Genomic DNA, 19,726 nt, shown 5'->3' on the forward strand with positions numbered 1-19,726 from the left:
TGCAACAATGACAGCTTTTCGCTTGTCCGTCCAGAAAACTTCTTCGTATTGTGATAGGTCGGTCAAAGCAGCTACGCGGTCATGCAATCGTTTGTTCTCTTCAGAAAGATTCACGGCAATAACTGATGACGAGCAAGATTGCGAAAAGATCAGCAGCGAGGGGAGAATTGTTTTCTCAAGAAGATCACTTATAGTTTAAACAATCGGTGGTCTTCTGCAGCTCGTTTAGAGCATATCGTTCTGCGTCGACATCCATTTCACCATTTTTCTTTATAATAGCAGCCATCGCATGGAGATTGCGTATATCTCTTTCCATCTGAGCAATTTGGGTCTTCATATATTGCAGTCGATCACTTTCAGAGTCACCAGCCGAAGAACCTTCAATAAAGGAAGGAATAGAAGCTACCTGCAAATATTACATCGTCGAAGAGTGTCAACGAATGTATATTGATACGTTTCCAGCGTATCTATAATTTCTGATGTTCCATGCTTGTTTTATGGAAATACCTACATGTTTTGCTCACACTTTATAATGTTTTTATGCGTTTTCCGGAACTAACCTATTAACAAGATGCCGAAGTGCCAGTTCCTGTTTTCTGTTGTTTTTGGTTCCAGAAAGGCTGTTCGGGCAATATTCTCGGAATTCGACGAAACAAAGACCAAACATCATAATTCACCGAGACGGACCAGGACACCGAAGGAGAGTCGGAGGGGAGGCACAGGGCCCCCAGACCATAGGCCGGCGCGGCCTGGAGGGGGGCGCGCCGCCCTATGGGGTGGGACTCCCAGGCGCCCTCCTGCGCCGCCTCTTCGCCTATATAAGCCCTTTCGACCTAAAAACGCGATACCAATTGACGAAACTCCGAGAAAGACTCCGGGGCGCCGCCGCCATCACGAAACTCCAATTCGGGGGACGGAATCTCCGTTCCGGCACGCCACCGGGACGGGGAAGTGCCCCGGAAGCCATCTCCATCGACGCCACCGCCTCCATCATGCTCGGTGAGTAGTTCCCCCATGGACTACGGGTTCTAGCTGTAGCTAGTTGGTATTCTCTCCCCCATGTACTTCAATACAATGATCTCATGGGCTGCCTTACATGATTGAGATTCATCTGATGTAATCGGTGTTGTGTTTGTTGGGATCCGATAGATTGTTACTATAAAGTTTATGAAGTTATTGTTGCTGCAATCTTGTTGTGTTTAATGCTTGTCACTATGGCCCGAGTGGCATGATCTTAGATTTAAGCTCTATACTTATTGCTTAGATTGTATCTACAAGTTGTTTGCACATCTCTATGTCCGGAATCCGAGGCCCCAGAGTGACAGCATCTGGGATAACTGGAGGGGAAGGCTTAGGTATGAGGATCACATGTTTTCACCAAGTGTTAATGCTTTGCTCCGGTGCTTTATTAAAAGGAGTACCTTAATTTCCAGTAGATTCCCTAGAGGCCCGACTGCCACCGGCTGGTAGGACAAAAGATGTTGTACAAGTTTCTCATTGCGAGCACGTATGACTATATATGGAAAACATGCCTACATGATTAATAATCTTGATGTTACTGTCTTAATGCTATTTCAATCCTATCAATTGCCCAACTGTAATTTGTTCACCCAACACTTGTTATTGGAGAGTTACCACTAGTGTAGATAGCTGGGAACCCCGGTCCATCTCTCATCATCATATACTCGTTCTATATGTCATTGGAAGTAGTATCAACTATTTTTTGGTGCCATTGCCTCTGTGTTACTACTACTGCTGCTGTGTTACTGTTACTATTGCTCTCATATCACTTCTACTTTCACATCACCCCTGTTACTAGTGCTTTTCCAGGTGCAGCTGAATTGACAACTCAGTTGTTAAGGCTTATAAGTATTCTTTACCTCCCCTTGTGTCGAATCAATAAATTTGGGTTTTACTTCCCTCGAAGACTGTTGCGATCCCCTATACTTGTGGGTTATCATATATCTGCTATCGAGAAGATTCTACTCCCATCGGGAGCGCACATTCAGATACAAGAAACCAAAGAAGAGCTGACAACACTGCCAGAATGAAATCCATTACAAAAGGGGAAACCTTAGAAAAGGCATTGTTCAAAACAAATAGGTGAATTACAATTTAATAGAGGATTCAGGGAGCTTGGGCCTGTGTCGATGAACATGGGACAGCTCCCCCGGCAGTAGATTTATTTGCTGATACTAGTTCAAGAAGTTGAATAGCGCATTTGTGTGCCAATGCCTTGAAGGAGCTAAGGTCGATAGCTAGACCATTTGGACCCTTTGGTAGCTCTTTCGTCAGCAGTTCCATCTCGGCTATGAAGCCATGCCCCATCAAAAGCTAGAAAGCAAGAAGAGCACCATAGGTACGCGAGGTACATTTGAATACCTCGATGGTGCCTTCGGTGTTGACAGAGAAAGTATCCACCAATTGCTCCAGTGTGTTTTGCTGGTTCGCCTTGGGAAGGATCATGGAGTGAAGTCTCGACAGGACCACTTTACTCTTCTGAATAAGTATGCAGACGCGGTCGCTAGACTCAGATACCAAAGAAATAGGATCAAAATCGACTGAGAGCTTGCCCGCGGTGCCAGAAGAAATATCGGCCGCCTCTGCAAAAATAAGTACAGAAGTTGGAAGCCAATACAACTGAGTATGGAGAATTAGAAAGACAAAATAGTCGCATTACCGAGCAAGGTCGTGACGGATTTCAGCAGTAGGTTTTCCTTCTCCTTCTGTTGAGATTGGGCTTCAGCCTTCGCCTTCTCTTCCTCCTTCATTTTCTTCTTCAACTAGACAAGTTCCTTCCTTAAAACATCTACCTCTCGACGGGCATTGGCACCTATTGTTACTGCCTGGTCAAGCTTGGAGGAATTCAAGACATCATCTTTTTGGAGCCGAGTGTTGGTAGCTTGGAGAGAGGAGAATTGGGAGGCAAAGTCTTTCGAGATAGTTATGACAGTTTAAATGCCCTACAAAAAAGAATAGTCGAGATAAGAAATATTAAAATCAACATATAAAAGAGGGGGAATAGTTCCTAGACTCCACATTCGATTACAAAAAAATCAAATGTAGATTCGGGGGTTGGGAGAGAAGAGATCATCATCGGGAAAAATCAAAATACTTACAAGTTTCTCAGAAGGAGCAGAGGAAGCAGCCACTGCCGAAGAAGTCTCTTTCTCCTTCGGAAAGGAAGAGGGAGCCGAAGGAATTGAAGGAACTAAAGGAGCCGTTGGCAAAATAGAGGCCTCAAATGCTGCGGGAGTCAAACCACTGGGGGTAGCCTTAGCCTTCTTTGAAGGAGGCTCTATAAATCCCTCATCACTGCAATATATGGGTCCATAAGTTCAAAAGGGAAGAAACAAGACAACTTCAGAAAAATTTAAGAGAACTTACAAGTCAAGGAGCAAGTCGTCCTCATCGGCAAAACCGCCGGAAGATTTCTTCGGCGGTTGGGCACTAGCCTTCTACGAAGCTGCATGAAAAAAAGGACTGCGGTCAGCTTCATTGCCATGACTCGACTCAGCTGTGTCGAATAGCGCATCATCGTAAGCCTTAAGAACAACAGAAGAGGCCCCAAAACTGGCAGGACTGATGTCCTTTTTTGAGAGGGTTTCGTCGATTTTGATCATTCCCATATCAGATTCTGCATTGGTGGTGGATTGTTTTTCCTCAAGGTCTTCATCATCTCCTTATAAGTTTGGAAGATGTTTGACAATCGAGAGGATCTGCCAAAGCAATAACAGTACGATGCGACAACAAAAAGAAAATATCGAACAGAAATACATACACAAAGTCAGGAGGTCACCTCAGTTGGCTGGTGAGCTAGGTCGAAAGGTTCATAAAGAGCTATCAAGGGAATCGAGTCCGCCTGACTAAAATGGGTCAATCGTCTCACTTCATCCAACAGTTCTTTACCTAACAACTCTGAAACGTTAACTCGAGTCTTGTCCATGGGACCCGAGTATAACCACATCTGGTGAGCCCTGGACATGACTTGTTGGACGCGACGTTTCAGGAACACAACAACAATTTCGGTGCCAATCATTGTTTGACCATCAAACTCTTTTATCTGGAGTACTTTCTCGAATAGCTTGTTAGCTACCGGTTTTTCTTCAGCTGTCAGTATATTTCTCCAGAACTTCTTCGGCACAGCCTCAAGGACATCAATAAACTTCGGCAGACATGTATCGCTATTAGCTACCGACGAATCTTTAAGATAGAACTACTTCAACCTCCATCCTTGGACAGATTCTCTCGTTGGAAAGTTGAAATAATTCACATCTTTCCGGACAACAAAGCCAACTCCACCGGTAACAAAGGAACCGTCACTGCAATTATAACGTTTGACAAAGAAAATTTTCTTCCACAAACCCCAGTCGGGGTCAATGCGAAGAAATGCCTCACATAGGGTGATAAAGATTGTGAGATGGAGAATGGAATTTGGGGTTAGTTGCCAGAGCTGAATCCTATATGAAATTAAAAGTCGACGAAGGAACTCATGAGCTGCCTTACATGATTGAGATCCATCTGATGTAATCGGTGTTGTGTTTGTTGGGATCCGATGAATTGTTATATTATGACAGTCTATCTATAAAGTTTGTGAAGTTATTGTTGCTGCAATCTTGTTGTGTTTAATGCTTGTCAATAGTGCACGAGTGGCATGATCTTAGATTTAAGCTCTATAATTATTGCTTAGATTGTATCTACAAGTTGTTTGCACATGTCTATGTCCGGAACCCGAGGCCCCAGAGTGACATCAACTGGGATAACTGGAGGGGATGGCTTAGATATGAGGATCACATGTTTTCACCAAGTGTTAATGCTTTGCTCCGGTGCTCTATTAAAAGGAGTACCTTAATTACCGAGTAGTTTCCCTAGAGGCCCGGCTGCCACCGGCTGGTAGGACAAAAGATGTTATGCAAGTTTCTCATTGCGAGCACGTATGACTATATATGAAAAACATGCCTACATGATTAATAAACTGGATGTTCTGTCTTAATGCTATAATAATTATGTCAATTGCCCAACTGTAATTTGTTCACCCAACACTATTGGAGAGTTACCACTAGTGTAGATAGCTGGGAACCCCGGTCCATCTTTCATCATCAAATACTCACTCGGTCCTATATGCCATTAGAAGTAGTATCAACTATTTTCTGGTGCCATTGCCTCTGTGTTACTGCTACTGCTACTGTGTTACTGTTACTATTGCTCTCATATTACTGCTGCTTTCACATCACCCCTGTTACTAGTGTTTTTCCAGGTGCAGCCGAATTGATAACTCAGTTGTTAAGGCTTATAAGTATTCTTTGTCTCCCCTTGTGTCGAATCAATAAATTTGGGTTTTACTTCCCTCGAAGACTGTTGCGATCCCCTATACTTGTGGGTTATCAGTATCCTAGTCGAATCCGAATAGATCTCCCGGGACCTGGCCTAGTATATAAAGGCCAGGAAAGGATCTGTCGGAACACAATCTACACGCATAGAACCATCGCATCTATTAAAGCATACGACCCTAGCCTCTCGGCGAATCCATCGTAGTCCTTCGGCTACACCATTGTATCTCGATATACTTTTCGAAAATCGAGATCAGACAAGCATGAAGTAAGGGTTTTACCTCACCGAGGGCGAACCTGGATAAATCTCTCTCCCCGTTTGTTCGATCACCGATGTCTCTTGCTAGCCTGCAGGATTCCGTCAATCCTAAGCCCCTCATGGTGGGCATTGCCGGGGAGCACCCCCGATACCCCCTTATTTTGGTTATACCTCTGCAGAACGGGAAGTTCCTGTTTTGTGTAATTTTACTTTCAGGGACCTATACAGAGTCAAATGGACCTAAGATTTTTTGAGGATTAATATTTCGCGAAGACGAACATTATGGAGTGGAACTTTGCAAACGGAGGCCGGAAGCCCGAAAGAGGCCCGGTGGCGCGGGCCCACCCCTGACCGCGCCACCACCCCTCTTTCTCTCCTCGAGCGTCTGCAACCGTCCATCCAAAGCCCTACTCGATGGTCTTGACCTAAAAATGCCTATATAAAGGTCCCCCGACGCATCTCGGAAAGGAGGCGGAGCGTAACACAGAAACACCGCAAATAGAGTCAGAACCAACGGAGATTGGAGGGGGAACCTTTGCCGGAGCCACCCCGGTGGGAGCTCAACCCTCTCCAAGATCTACATTAACACCACCAAGATGAAGAGGGAGTAGTCCACCTCTCGACTATGGGTTTGTGGAAGTAGCTTGATCTATCTCTCTCTCTCTCTCTCTCTCTCTCTCTCTCTCTCGTTTTATCAATGATTTAGTACCATATGAGCTGCCCAACTTGATTATGGCCGTCTATGTAATTCCCTTGTGGTGGGTCTCTATTCTATGAGTTGATATTTGAGATTGAAATTCTCTTATGTGTTAGATATATGAGTAGATGAATATTATGTACCCATTTCTCCAGTACTTTTTTTGATCCAACTTGTATGAGAGAATATGTGTGGGGGAACGTGTGTATTAGATGGATTAATATGGTGGTGGTTATTGAATGGTGACAAAAAATTCACGAACTACTATGGTTTTTACCTTTTTTTTGATACTTTACTAGGGATTAAGTGAATGCATGTGCGATAGTTTTATCTAGTGACAATTTGGGTGATCTTGTTTGTTCAAGGTAACATATTTGATATTCAAACATCATGTCATAGTACTTAATGCTATACTATGTTTATTCTGATTGTATGCATTTTTCTCTTTTCAGAGTAGTATAAGAGAGATTTGTTGCATCATTTCTATGTTAGGACGTGATGCCCATATAAATGCTTATTACACATATAGAAGTTTCATCAATATTATATCGCTTGTGAATTGTTATGTCCATTGCACCTTTATAGAGAGTAGACAAGTGAAACCACGAACCGCAGTCTACTTTTTATCATAAGAAACAAATTTACATTGCTTGTATCATCCTTTACATTTTGAGCACTTACTAATTTCGAAAATACAAAAATACTTTATTATTAGCAAATCCAACCAAAAATCCAAAAACACATTTACTATACTGTTTTAATTACTTTATTTCCTCGTTATAGATTGTTTTTACTATTGGTTATTTACAAGTTACTTACACGAAACCTTGTGCTTGACAACCACATGGTGGAGTTGGAGATACAAGTCATTATATTTTGTTTTGTAGATTGTTTGAAGAGGAATAAGAAAGAAGTTATTAGCCAATTCCCCGAGAGTTTGATATAAACCCTCGAGTCACCTTTGTGGGGAAAAGATGGCTGCTACAACAACTATGCACTTGGAGCCCAGCGAGTTGGTACACACGGAGTTGATGCCATTATCGAGCCACACCATCGACCGATAGGCCCCAACTTTGAAACCTATCTGAGGCAGCCGAAACCCCTTTTAATCTCCCCCCATCTGCCACCTCTTTCCTGCAAATAGAGAGATTGAATATGACATGTGGTCCAATGTAATCAGTTAGAGTAGCAATTTATTTATAAGTTTTTTTAAAAAGTAGTAATTTATAATTTTATTTTTTGTCGTGAAAAAATGAGTTATAAAAATTAGAGATGCAAGGGGGTCAACATTAGATTACTCTCAACCCTCTGTAGTGCAAAACATTGAACTAGCTTTTGCAAAATAATGCTGTCACACAAAAGTTAGTTCATTTTGTTGAACTAGAGAGGGTAGATGGTACCCTAATGCTGATCCATTTGCATCAACAATAAAATTTACTAGTAGTTAGTTTAGGATATAATTTTGAGTTCACGTTTAAAATAGGCTTACGGAGTTACACTTTTGATCCGAGGTGCATATGCTTCCGCTACTCGAAAAAACATTTTAAAATATTTTAAAAAATTGAGTTAAAATTTCGCACATACATGTTGACATTTTAGGTGTGCACGCCATTTTTCGTGGAAAACCGATATTTTTTGTGTCATTTGTGAAAAATATAAACAAATGTCTCAATAAGAGTTGTATTTAGCACCGAATTTTGTATTATTTACACACAACACAACAATATCATTTTTTAGGTGAAACGACCATATCATATATTTTTTTTGGGTGAAACGACTTTGCTAGCATATAAAACTTTGAGATGTACATGCAATATTTTTTTACCGATTATTTTGACATATTAGAATGCGTTTAGAACACATTTTAAAAAATAGGAGCATCTACTCCTAGATCACTAGATGCAAAAAACGACTCGTCCAGACTCCAGACTTGTGATCTGTCGACTGAACAGCTACATCAAGCTAGCACACCAGCAGCTAGCACGAGCGACCACTTCCCCTCCTCTTGTCTCCCTCGTCCGCCCACACACACCACCAAATCGAGCGGCCATCGGCAACCTCCGCCTCCCCGTGCTCCATTTGTTTTCCAGATCGGATACGGCGCAGAGTAGATAGGACCTGGGAGTCTTCCTTCCGGCGACGGCGGCGCATTAGAGGAAGAAGAGGAAACCCCTCGCGACTTCTCCTTCCGAGTGGCGCGGGATAGAACGGCGCAACCAGCTTTGCAATTTCCCTACTCTTTCGCAGGTATGCAAATTTGTGTGATTGTGTCGCACGGGGAGGGATTTGGTGATTTTTTTTTTCCCTTGCGCGTTAGTGACTGGGCTAGTCATCAAATGTCTTGGTGAGCCTACTGTGTTGAACTTCCTCTAATACACTACTGGTCCCGGGACTTCTGCGTATACAAATTGGATTAAATAGAACTAGTGGTTGGGGCGCCCCTTGGGGCGCCTCCTAGCCGGTCAGCTGCTTTCTAATCAGCGCCCAGTCATACACTTAGATTCATACTTCTTTACAGAGAGAGATCCTGGCTATTTTACAACATGGCAAGCAAAAGCTAATCCTTCATACAATTTCATACCACATTTAGGGTACAGTCTAAAGAACAAATAAAATCGCACACTCAACAATGGAGACCAGCCTAGTGACATATCAACAATGGATACCAGCCTAGTGACATATCAACAAAGGAGAAAAAACAAGCACTGCACACTCGTACTCTGTTTCACCAAGCTGATGGTTTGAATCTGGTGTGGGTCCCCAGTACCCCTACAAGCATAAATATTTCAGTTAGCAATTAGGAAACAGTAAATTGATACTAATGACTGTCCCAAAAAGAATAGATAAATCCAAATTTAGATAAATCTGCAACATCCTTTTTGGGATAGAGGTTGTAGTAATATTGTTCTGAATTGCTTGGAGGCAGTAGACCACATGCCTAATCTGTAACCATTTAAACGCAATGGCATTGCATGCTCACAATAGAATCTTATAGCCTATGGAAATTACCCTGAAACACATCTCACATGGAGGCACCATGATTCTTTCTTCCTCTATGCCCCCACGGAGAAACCCTTCCAGTCCTGACAAAACTGCAAGAATAACCTAGCCACCGTGTGATAAACAACACATCAACTTCGTGTACAAATATAAATTCCACCATCTATCAATAACTGCCCTAAAAACTAAATGGCAGCCTAAGTACTACTTGTTTTCTCCGTGTAAGCAGAGAGGTTAAGCCACCTAGTATATTGCCTTTTGAATATGCGATCTAAACAACACTTAACATAGCCAATAAACAGTACCCAAAATAACATTTAAATATCTTATATATGTTCACTACTCTACCAAAAGAATATAAAGCTTTTCTGAGGTGTTACTCTTCTATCTAAACCAGCAATAGTAAGCCTGCAAAGCAGTCAACTTGCATGCATATTTTAAATGGACTTCCTAAAAAAAGAATCGAATGGCGGTGAAGGAAAAGCGTAGCTATAGGATCATGAGACGGGGCTGACATGCTTAGTTCTTGGTAGAGAATGTGAGCAGAAAATAACAATAAATCATGAAACCAATTAGTAGCAAACGCAAACCTCATGGCGGTACAAAACAAAGAAACTAAGGACAGATAAATTAGGATTTTTTTATTACTTAACAAACAGGGGTGGGGGCGTACTTCGGAATATAACAATTTATCCTATAACTTACATCTACTATTAAAATACTAATAACATATTAGAGTGTACATAGCTGAATGCTTATTTTATCATATTTTTTATGCTTTCACCATCAGTCATCCAAAATCCATATCTCGTCCAATAATCTGACAACCAGTCATAAAGAGCAACAGAACTGGTGTATTAGAACATTATAAGCAGAATCAGAAGCTTTAACCAATTATGATCACTAAAAAGTGCGAGATAAAACAGCTAATTTCTAGACTTGTTATTGTTATGCGCGCTCTCAACAGAGAGACAATCAAATCTATAAAAAAAATTCTCTACCAAATAAGCCAATCATTCAAACAGATGGAAACAAAGGTCTTTAACTGACAGAGAATGCAACAACCTTTCATTTCTTTATATGAAAAAGTACAGATGGCATTAAAGGCATACTACTCTATTTCAAATGCAGAGGAAAACCCAAGCTAGTAGATCACAAAACCAACCACATCAAGTCAGCCCATGCGTCCATGAAAATCTCCCACGAAGGAACCTATGGGTTATGGAAAACCACCAAACAGATCATTACCACACAAGAATATGATGATTCAAGATATCAAGAGCAATTATAGGACAACTATAACAATACGAAGCAAATTGTAATAAGCCAGAAACATGATGGTGATGAATAATGCCATGTATGGTGACGTATAAGGATGAAAACCTCACCCATCAACCTTAATCATTGATGAAAGTAATATAATACTAATGGTAAACATATCAAGTGCTTAATTTGAGAGGAAGAAACTCACTTTGGCATCACGGGGATAATTTGAGTATTGCGTCTACGAACAATGCCAAACACCTTCATGAAAAACCAGTATACATATATCTAAACAGAATGCACCATAGATAATACTATAATAAGTTGGTAATATAAACATATTTAACGTCATCTGAAAATGGGACCTAACTTGTCAAAGTTCTGCCGTGAACTTCTGAAGTCTTTCTTTCTCTAGCACATATCTATAAAGTGGGAGTTTAAGTTACCACATTATTCAATAACGAAGGGAATAGTTATATTAGTGAACACATGACTGATGCAAGTTACTTACAGGTAAGGACAAAGCATTTCAAAATCCACAAATGATCTTGCCATGAAAGACCAACATCTAGACAACGTGGTGTTGATCAGCAGGATCAAATCTGTCATCATCTAGCCGCAAACTGCAAATACATGAAACCAGTTTTGGGATGCCTATTTTCAATTGCACACTTGAAACCAACCAAGTAAATGCTAAATAGGCTACATACCATGCCCAACAATGACTCAACGAGAACTCCATGATAGCCCGCTGAGCAAAGGCACACTAATTTTTAATTGCAATAACATGCAGCTTTAGCAAAATAAATGTGAAATCTGCTGACTGTTCCTCCTTGCTCCACCTGCAGTAGTTGAAGATCAGCGACAACAAAAATAAAAATGCCAACAAAATAAAAAAGCAAACTAATTTGGACCCTTTATTAATTAAGGCATTCAACAAAATGAAAGTTTATTCCTTGTTATCATCAGTAAAATACCATGCTTTGAAAAAGCAAAAAAAAAAATCTAATGTACCTTGATCTTGTTGATTGGACAATATTGCTAGTATTCTTTTCCACCGGTTCCTAGAACTGAATCAAGAACATAAAACCAAAGTGGCTCAGAAGTAAATATTAAATATTCGGTACAAAATACACAGGGAAGTTAATTCGTTTCATACCATGTTTAAGGTATAGACACGAATGGCACCCAGAGAAAGAACTGTAGCGCTGGCCTGCTTGACGAGTTGTTACCGGCGCACACATACCGGTACCTTTCCGAGGAAATCATCGCGCCACAAGTCACACGGAGGCCTATTTGCCAAGGAAGTTGCAGTCGCTAATTGCAGCACACGAATTCCATTTAATAGAATGAAGTTCTTCTCGCTCAAGAATAATGAAGTGTGACATATTTCCCAATGAAGCTGAGGCATATTTGCCAATGAAGTTGCAGTCAAATGATAGTCACGGTTAGACCTATGGTGATGTGAAGGAGAATAATATGTTATCTCAAAACGGGAATTCAATGCAGTGTGCGACCAGTTTATCAAAACCGATGGAATGTGATGCCATTTTTAACAGAAAAATATCAGATTAACTCAAGGATACATCTTTATGATATTAATAATTGCTCCAAACACTCCCAACATTGCCATCAACTTAATTGTATAATTGTATAGTTCTTTTTTACCAGATACCCCTGAAATATTAGGAAGAAAATTGAGTGTCAACAACAAAAAAAAGTGCCAAATAATTCTCAGATGCAAGTAAAATAAAGCAAACTGAAGTTTTCAGGATCGAGTCTGTACGAGGCACGCCTCACCAGCATGTCTGCTCGTGGCAGCCACCATGGCCCCATGGATGCTCTTCTTGATAACCAATCCAGGCAGATGGACCTCATCTTGCAGTTCCGATAGCCGACGATCACAACAATCAACGGTAGTGTACGCCGGCATATCCACAAACAGGTCTCATGCAGAAGACATTCACGACCGTGAGCTAATCTTCTTACGCCTGGCGACCAAATCAAATGGAGAAGGAGGAAGGACAGGAAGAGGGCGCACCTCTCAGAAATCATTCGTTGCCCCGGAGCGATAAGGAGAAGAGCATGCAAGAAGAAGGAGGGCCGCGCGAATCGGCGGCCATCACGCCCGTCGTCCTGTATTCTTTTCTTCAATCTGTCTGTGCGGCGCCGGATAAACGGAAGACCCCGTCGCGCCTCGGCCGATGCGGAGGGTGGTGCCGTGGTGGGTGAGAGAGCGGCATAGAAGGTAATGGAGCCGTTCCTGCTGCTGCAGACGGGCGCGGAAGTCTAAGAGAAGCGTCGAGGACGTCAAGGGGAGGGGAAGCGCGAGCAGCGGCGGCGGCACAAGAGGGATTGTTGATAGGGTTTCTATCGCTCTGTCGGTGCCTGCTTTTCCTCTCCTGATCCTTTTTTTCCTTTCCTTATCAGCCGAGCCAAATGCGTCTTGACACGTGGGCCAATGGATAGCAGCAAAGCAACACCAGCGACCAACCCAGGCGTGCAGCGCGGCTATCGTGGATAGCCTAGGAAGTGCTCCAACCCACACCCACTTACTTGTTCTCAATGCGGTAGAGAACTCCGTTCAATAAAAGTTAGTAAGATCTTGTGCACAGCGAGAGTACTACTAGAAGGCCCTGGAGTATAAAGGAGCTGATGAGCGCTTAGCACATATGAGCCTTGACATGAAGGTGTTCCAAAGATATCAACAACCACACTTTCTTTTGAGGGGAATCAACAACAAACACACTTGGTCTTGTTAAACTACATATAGAAACTGATTTTTGTGATGTCAAATTTCAGTTCTCCTAGAACTAGCTTTGCATTGGTGGACATGGCATATTGACGAAATGACGAGTTGTATTCATCTTCAAGAACTAGTATTTTTGCACAACATTTATATACGATATACCCAACATTATTTTCTCGTAGAAGCTTCTAACATTAGATTTTACAGTTCCCATAATCAACGGCCCTTCGCTTTCATAGAGTATATAACTCTCATCGGTAGTGTCATTCTAAGACTGATAAATAGCAAGTACGAGTGCCCGAAGTGGATTCTAGTGAATAATTCGGTTGATTTGAGGCTGATGTGATCACCTCCTCTCCTTGTTTATTGTTGGTGATAGACATGGCACTGAAACTTTTATACGAAAACCACTGCCGATCACGGGGCTTTTGCATATATAAAATTCAGTTAAATATAATACGAGTGGACAACCTTAAGTTCAACACAACTTATGAAGATCTTTTACAAAACGAGTATAGAACTAGAAAGCCCTGGTTGATAATATACAAGAGCGAGTGTTTGCTCCTAGCACATATGAGCCTTGACATGAAGATGTCCCGGAGGTATATATAGTCTAATACACTTGCCTGTCAAACTACATATAAAAGCTAATTTAGCCACAAATAGAGCCTATCACGATTTAATGTCATTAGTCGTATTCTTAGCATCCACAACAATACCAGCCAATCCTCTCCTCGCCAGCCCCGCACGAGTAAAGCCTATTTTCACTTTTCCGAGTGATTCGGATATTCTTTGGTCGGTAGTCCATTGTCATTCAACTCCACCTATGTGCGCTTCATTTTTTCCGGATTGGACATGGCGCGAGTAGTGGAACAAGGAAGAAAAAGAAGAGGGAAGGCCGGGGAGTTTTCTTTCCGGTGGCGGCGGTGCGAGTAGAGAAAGAGGAGGAAGCCCCTCACGACTTCTCGTTACGAGCGGCGTGGGATGGAACGGCCCGACCAGCTTTGCAATTTTCCTACTCTTCCACAGGTTTGCAAATTTTGTCTCGCACGGGGAGTGATTTGCTGATTCTCTACTTTTTTTTTCCTCATGTGTTGGTGACTAGGTTGGTCATCAAATGTGTATTTGGTGACCCAGATAGCTACTGGGTTGGAATTGCTCTAATACAATACTAGTCACAGGACTTCTGCATATAAAAATTGAATCAAATAGAATATGGTAGAGAACTGTAAGTTCAATAAAAAATAGGAAGCACAATTGAACAGAGTGAGAGTACTCCTACAAGGCCCTTGTTGATAGTATATAGGAGCAGATCTTACTCCCTCGCTGCTTAGCACTTATGAGCCTTGACATTAAGGTGTCCCAAAGATATCAACAACCACACTTTGTTTGGGGGGAATCAACAACAAACACACCTGGCCTTCTTTAACAACATATAGAAACTAATTTCTGTGACGTCAAATTTCAGTTCTCCTAGAACTAGCTTTACATTTGTGGGCATGGCATCTTGACGAGTTGTAGTTATCTTCAAGAACTAGTTTTTATACAACAGTTATTTATTCTAGGATATACGTAATATTTTTTTATGTAGAAGATTCTAACATTGGATTTTACAGTTCCCACAATAAACGACCCTTCTGCTTTCATACAGTATATAACTCTCAGCACATAGTGTCATTCTAGGACTGATGAATGGCAGTATAGTACTCAAAATAGATATTAGCAAATAATCCGGTTGATTTGAGGCTGATGTGATTTCCTCCAGGTTCAACGCTTTTGTATATATAAATTCAAGTAATTATTACACAGTTGTCCTCCGTAAGCTCAACAAAAGTTATGAAGCTCTTTTACATAATGAGTATTGAACTAGAATGCCCTTGTTGATAATATTCAAGAGCAGAGCTTACTCCTAGAACATATGAGCCTTGGCATCAAGATGTTTCAGATGTATAACAGTCTAATGCAGTTGCCTGTTAAACTACCTATAAAAGCTAATTTAGCCACACATAGAACCTATCACCGATTTAATGTCATCAGCGATACTCTTAGCATCCGCAGCAATACCAGCCAATCCTCTCCTCGCCAACCCAGCCACAAGTAGAGCCTATTTTCACCTTTCCAGTGATTCGGATATTCTTTGGTTGGCAGTCCATTGTCATTTAACATGCTCTCACCATTCTGCGCTCAAAAATAACGTATTTCCCGGTTAGGAGATTTAACAATTTTTGCACCAAAATGAATATGACTTTGGCAAATTCAAGAATCAGTCTTAGTACCTTGAGCCACATATTTGATGTGCTTTTGTATCCAGTTGCGAACACAATTGCGTCAAATGGGATTTCATCCCCAGATTGAAATTTTACTATGTTGCCCATGATCTTACTAATGCTTCCTTGAACCTGCAAGAGGTAAAGTAAATATTAATAAAATGGCATAGTAAATCAACATATGGTACATATAAGGTTCATATCATGTCCCAGGATATACTTACTTGGATGATGCCTCTTTTTATTAGCCCAACAGTGCCAACATCAATCACAGCGGATCGGCCGGTTTTTGTCTTGAGATTCATTGGACCCAATTTTGGCATTCTGATGCCATGCCTTGTTAGATCTCCAAATATGAATTTTGTCGCCATAACAAGGAGGTTATCCACTAGATTCAGGGGAAGATGTTGGGCTAATGTCATCCCCAACCGGATTAGTTCCTTTGTCATTACATGCATCTGCAGCCACAAAATGCTGTCACACATCTGATACGATGCTAGAAATAAAAATATCATTCTAGTAGTATAATAATACGATGAAATTGTATCTCTATTACGAAATAAAATTATATACTGCACATACCGGGCTTCGTATAACAATCGAAGTATTGGCACCATGGGTCGCAAGGTCGTAAGCGATTTCCATCCCGGAGTTGCCAGATCCAATGACCAACACGCTCTTACGGAGAAGCTCTTGCCTGACTTGTATCTTGACGAGTGGATGGCCTCACCGGAAAACTGTGAAGTCCTGGAATATCAGGAATATTCTCTGCACTATTCTCACCACTTGCCACAACAAGGAACTTTGCAACAAAATTCATTGTTGTGCCCTCCGCCATGTCACGAGCCACGATGGACCAACACTTCTTATCATTCTCATATTTGGATGACTCCACGCTAGTGAGATACTTCGGTTGAATATCGAAGCGCTCCATATAGTCATCCAAGTACTTGACAAACAGGGCTTTTGGAATGTATGTTGGTGCATCTGATGGGTATGACATGTGTGGTAACTCACAGAACTCCTTTGCAAGATGCAGCTTCAAGCGATCATATGCGCGGTTGCGCCAAAGTGACGCGCTGCAGTCCTCACGCTCGACGATGACGTAGGGAATGGAGAACTGGGTAAGGCATGCTGCTGTCGCGAGGCCCGCTGGACCAGCACCAACTATCAACACGACAACATTCTCCATTGCGAAGGCAAAATTTGACGAAGTTGTGGGATAGGGGTGCGGTGGTAGGCTAAGAAGAGGTACTTGTTTGCTTGTTGGCTGAATGGGTATTTGGAAGAGATAGTTGACTGGGTGCAGAAAAAGGTTACTATCTATTGGTGCATATTACCTGGTCTATCTAGTTCCTCTAGATATGTAATGTTATAAATGGCATTGTTGATGTGAAGACAACCTGGTACGGAATAGGTAGGAAAGGCAATCTAGATATATTCTTTTGGAAACTTACACCATATTTGCCTGTAGTTGATTAATGTTTCCTTCCTTTTATATCGTCATCAATGAAAATATACTCATGGGAAAAAGATTTGTTCTGAGTATCTGTGTATGTTATCCAAATATATCTTCCCTCTACTGTACTTGATAGGATAAAGACAAGTCAATATGACTAAATATTTTTACCCAAAAAAAAGTTTATCAAATTATTTTATTACCTGCTAGTGCCACTGTCAGGATATAGCATGGAGATTAAAGTGGATGACGAGTGTCTTCTCGGTTGACAGCATACTGCGTCATACCACAACATCTCTACGTCACTATTGTCATGCCCGTGGAACTGAACTATCGTACCACGCTACAATCTGCACAATGTGTGCGCATGGACTCAGCATGGACTCACTGACCATGAAGTAAAGAAGTGTACTCAAATGACATGCTCGTGCGCTAGTCGTGAATACTAGATGCCGATAGGAGTCGCCATCCAACGGAAAACTTCATATGATTAAGAGCATCTCCAGCCGCGTCCCCCAAAACGTCTCCCAAACCGCGCCGGATTGAGCGTTTGGGTGACGTGTTTTGTTCGTGCCGCCTTTGTGGGACGTCGCTCCCCAGCCGCGTCCCCCAAACACCTCCCCCAAACATTTAAAATACTTTTTTTTGGCATTTTTATTTCAATTTCCACAAACTAATACATAATTGGGAACGTGGTTTCCACAAACTAATACATAGTTGGAACCGTGGTGGACACAAATATAAAGCAAATAAACTAAACCTAACTAAGCCGTGCATCGGAGGTTTTCTGTGTTCGCTGCTAAGAAAGAACACTCGAGGGCACACCCAGTCACCTAAACTGGAAAATCCAGCGGGAGGATGGTGCCCTTGTTGGTTCTACCGATGAGGCGAACAGGTAGAAACCTCCGTGCACGTATTCGCTGCAAAGAAACAACACTCAGTCGTCCTCCTCGTCGGTGCTGTCGCCGTGGGAGTCCCTGTCGCCGTGGTAGTCCCGGCGGCAGCGCCTCTCATCGAAGACCTTGACGCTCATGTCCCTGTTGCCGAAGTAGGAGAACAGGAGGATGAAGCCGGCTTCGAGGCTGTGGTGGCGCGCGAACTTCTCCCAGCCGATATTGAGGTACATCTTGCCGCGCGCGTCGTAAGTCGCGTCGACGATCCACCGGTAGTAGCCGCATGAAGCCTCCCGCAGATGCATCTTGCGCGGGCGTACGCCGCCGACGTACTCGGCAAAGGAGTCTGGCAGCCTCTGGATGCCGCGCGGGTCGCCCTTGAGGACGAGGACGAATTCGAATAGCACGTCCGGCTCCACGTCCATCTCCGACGATGAAGACGACGGCGTGGGAGGCGACAACGAGCGTTCAGCTATGCCGCGGCCACGACCACGACCACGACCACGGCCGCGGCCGCGAGGTCGGCCTCTGCCTCTACCAGACATAGCGTCGAGTCTTGTTGAGAGATGGTGGCGGCTAGGGTTTGGGAGAGAGGCGCTAGGGTTTGTGTGTGAGAGGGACGATGAGAGGCGCCCCTTTTTATAGGCCGGAGGGAGGCCGATGAGCGGTGGCGCTCATTAACGACGGCATGCAGAGCTAGGCGCGACGGGACGCGTCGCTGCACCCTCTGCGGGAACTGCACCGTCGCTGCGGGAACTGCACCGTCGCTGCGCGCCAATAACTTCCGCCGCGAGGTAGGCGACGGTTAGGTTAAAATTAATTGTGCCGCTGACGGGTCGGCCCCGCCACTCCCCGCCTCGCTTTTCGGTGTGTACGGCATCCCCGGTGCGTCCCCTGTGGGACGGAGACGAGCTCGGGGCGCCGGACACCGTATCGGGGCGCGACGGACAAAAATGGGCTTTGGGGGACACGGCTGGAACACATTTTTTGTCCGGCGCGTCCCAAATCCCTTTGGAGGACGCTTTGGGGGACGCGGCTGAAGATGCTCTAAAATCGTTGCCTAGGACAACACACGTACAGCCAGGCCTGCCAAGCATCAATCAACAAATTAGTGCGTCAATGGCGCCGGCCAATCGGACATTCGAAGAGAAGCTTGGCGTGCGGGGTGAGGTCCATGTGCGCCACCGTGATGGTGCCCTCGGCAATGCCGGTGACGACGGACACAACCTTGACGGACTTGCTGGCGCATGTGCGCTGCACGACCGTAGTGTCGTCGGTGGCGTTGTCCGGGCAGTACACCGGCCCGCTCGTCCGACGCGTGAGGTCTGGACACACAAACGCGTGCTCGACCCCGTTTCGCATCCAATCCTCCCCGTTTCTGCTGCAAGTTCGAAGATGCACGGAGCTAGCTTGATCAGAACGTCGCCCCTCGGCGTAGCGGTGACGGCCATCAGACGGACGGCAACGTCAACGTTGCTAGGCCGAGGGCCGGTAGGCCGAGGGGAGACCGCCGCCATCGGCCATCTCACGGTATGCCGACGGCCACCGCTACACCGAGGGCCACGTGGGAGAGAGGTCAATCTTGCCCGAGGGCCAGGCCGTCGGCAGACCGTGAGATTCCTGTAGTGTCTGACAGACGTAGTACAACCCGGTGGCGAACCTAGCAATGGGTGGATAACAGCACTGTACCTTATGAATGCCCATATGAATGCGTATTACACATATAGAAGTTCCGTCAATATTATATCGCTTGTGAATTGTTATGTCCATTGCACCTTTATAGAGAGTAGACAAGTGAAACCACGAACC

General features: G+C 43.5%; 1 long non-coding RNA gene and 1 pseudogene across 5 annotated transcripts; both read right to left on the reverse strand.

Moving 5' to 3' along the window:
• Window positions 1-8,801: 8,801 nt before the first annotated feature.
• LOC124700594 lies at window positions 8,802-12,549 on the reverse strand. Of its 5 annotated transcripts, none has more exons than XR_007001786.1 (11): window positions 12,350-12,549; window positions 12,136-12,226; window positions 11,709-12,003; window positions 11,564-11,619; window positions 11,260-11,391; window positions 11,061-11,172; window positions 10,920-10,971; window positions 10,758-10,810; window positions 10,452-10,498; window positions 9,296-9,378; window positions 8,802-9,055 (listed from the first exon to the last, which is right to left on the reverse strand). It is a non-coding gene; the product is annotated as an uncharacterized LOC124700594 (long non-coding RNA). The 5 variants fall into 5 exon arrangements; XR_007001785.1 differs by having other exon boundaries at window positions 9,296-9,391; XR_007001789.1 differs by lacking the exon at window positions 10,452-10,498.
• Window positions 12,550-15,294: 2,745 nt separating this feature from the next.
• LOC124700595 lies at window positions 15,295-16,757 on the reverse strand (annotated as a pseudogene).
• Between the last annotated feature and the right edge of the window lie 2,969 nt (window positions 16,758-19,726).

The sequence above is a fragment of the Lolium rigidum genome, chromosome 3 (assembly GCF_022539505.1).
Source record: "Lolium rigidum isolate FL_2022 chromosome 3, APGP_CSIRO_Lrig_0.1, whole genome shotgun sequence".
Taxonomy (NCBI): domain Eukaryota; kingdom Viridiplantae; phylum Streptophyta; class Magnoliopsida; order Poales; family Poaceae; genus Lolium; species Lolium rigidum.